This window comes from Meleagris gallopavo, chromosome 30, assembly GCF_000146605.3.
Source record: "Meleagris gallopavo isolate NT-WF06-2002-E0010 breed Aviagen turkey brand Nicholas breeding stock chromosome 30, Turkey_5.1, whole genome shotgun sequence".
Taxonomy (NCBI): Eukaryota; Metazoa; Chordata; class Aves; order Galliformes; family Phasianidae; genus Meleagris; species Meleagris gallopavo.
In genome coordinates this window covers 3,218,168-3,220,615 of record NC_015040.2, presented here as the reverse complement: position 1 = coordinate 3,220,615, position 2,448 = coordinate 3,218,168, and positions in this window count along the sequence as shown.

Genomic DNA, 2,448 nt, shown 5'->3' with positions numbered 1-2,448 from the left:
ACCTGCCAAAGGGCTGGGAGTGCCCGCATCCCGGCCCCCCGTGTCACAAAAGCACAAAAAAACCTCATCGGCTCAGAAGCTCGGCAACAAAGTGATCGACGCTTTTTTGATCTCTTCTAATTATAAACGTTTCTGTTTCCTATGTTTCACCTGTGAGGGGCTCCCCTTGGTGCTACAGGCAGGACCGACAGACACCATCCGGGGCAGTCAGTGCCTTTGCACAGCTCAGGGACCATTTGCTCATCACGAGGCCGCCCTGCAGTGAGCAGTCGTGCAAACCGAGGCGGGGGCCGGTGAACCACAGTGACATAACATGAGGGAGGTGGCAAGGAAGCTCTGGGTACGCTGAGAGGAACCTCGATGTGCACCCTGTGGCCTTTGATCAAAGCAAAGCGCAGTGCAATGCACACTGCAAACCCCACAGCCACCGTTCTCACTCAGTGCAGGGGGGGTCAGGCCCTGGTGACACGCAGAAGAGCCCAGCTGTGATTTCCTGGCTCCGTCCCCAGCACGGGCACACGGCGTGCAGTGGGGTCACCTCGAGCAGGGAGAGGAGAATGCACGTGTTTGTGGATGCTGCAGCTCCAAACCGATGAGGGTGCAGAGCAAAGTGAGATGCTGCTGCATCGTGTGGTGACAATGCAGTGGGCAGTCCTGGACTTGGGGGACACTGCTGTGTTGGGACTCTGCATCCAAGCCCTCAGGTCAGCCCCAGGGAGGAGGGCACTGCCTGCCCGGGAGCTGCTTGTCCCATTGGGAGCAGCTGTGTTTATAGCACGGAACTGATGCAACTCTGAATTCACGTGCCCAGGCAGCAGGTGGGAAAGAGCTGGATGGAAATGAGCTCCCCAGGAGGGGACGTGTCCTTGCACCCTGCCGTGCCGGTCCCAGTCTCTGAGCCATGGGGCTGGAGGGAAGTGACTCCCTGGATCAGACTTTCTGTGGGGTTTGTGCAGGCAGAAAGGACACGACATCTTTCTCAGAGCTGCATTTAAAGCTCACGAGTTATAGAGGGCTTCAGAGTGCAATTAGCAGACTGTTAATTAGCCCTGCTCATAATCTTAATTGATCCTGGAGAGGAGGTGGGAGGGAGAGCAGGAGTGCAGGAGCATCGGGAGAGCAGCATCCTGCACCAACGTGTCCAGCTGTCCCCAGCTGTCTCCTCGTGCCCCAGCTGCAGGGCAGGGACACACGAGGTGGCCTCTTGTCTGCTCAGAGCATGGGACCTCTGTGACCCTTCCTTCACCTTGTGGTCTCCTGAGGCTTGGCTTGGCCTAGGGCTGCTTCCAGCTGAGTCCCCTCTTTGAGAGTGGGATGTCCCTGGGGTCAGGGGGTGCACAGGGGTTGTCCAGGCTCTGGTTGGCTGCTCCCAGCAACCTTGAGGCTCAAAAGCTTTGAGCTCCCTCTGGAGGCCCTGCCTGCCCCCAAATCCGGGGGTTTGGGGGACTTGAGCTGAACCCCAAATGATGCAGCCACTCAGAGGTGATAGGGGCACTGGCACTGGGAGCTGATTTGGGGACCCTGAGCCAAATGCCAGGGATGCGGGCCTGGGGACCTCCATCCCCCACAGCCAAAAATGCAAGCGGGGCTGGAAATGAGCAGAGAGCCAAACCATCACTGCCTGCCAAGGCCAACAACGCCAGCGTTCAAAATAGCCCCATGTCCCGCGTGGCTCCGGAGCAGAGGGTGCCAGCAGGAACCACCCACGCGGGACAGGCGGCTCTGATGGAAAGGTCGCCCATTCTGGATCCCACAGCTGGGCTGGGCATGGGCCCAAGCGCTGATGACACCAGGCTGGAAGGAATTGGAGGCATACCCCATCCGTGTCCTCATCCTGGTCCTGGCACGACACATGAGATGTGCATGGAAAGGCACAGCCCTGATGTTTGCCTTATTCCATACAGGTGGGAAACGGCTGCTCTGGGGGCTGAGGGTTTGAGTGGGGAACCTCTGCCTCAGTTTCCCCTCTGTTCCTGAGTGCATTCCCAAAATAAAAGGGGATCTGCAGAGTGAATTTTTCCAAGTTAATGGGCACGCCGAATGGGGTCGGGGGAGTTGCTCAGTGCTACCCCCCCAACCCCGGAGGGATTGTGCTGCGAAGGGCAATTCCCAGCCATTCCCAGGGGAAGAGGAGCTTCTGCTTCCCAGGATATTTATAAAGCACGGGAAAGTTGGACCGGCCCCGCGTTCCGGCGGCTGGCGGTCCTTTCTCAGCCTCACAGGGATGCGTTTCGGGTGTTCACTCCCAATTTACGCAGCAGCTGAAGCCAAACGCACCTCCCCGTGGCCGACGTCCCCTTCCTCGATGCTGAGCAGCGGGGCGGCTCACGGCCGGGAGGGATTTCCAGGAGCTGCGTGGGAACGAGGAGAGCGGGGGGTACCGGTGGGGTACCGGTGGAGTACGGCCAGTCCCCTCCTGTCCATCTGTCTCCACGTCCGTCCCCTGAG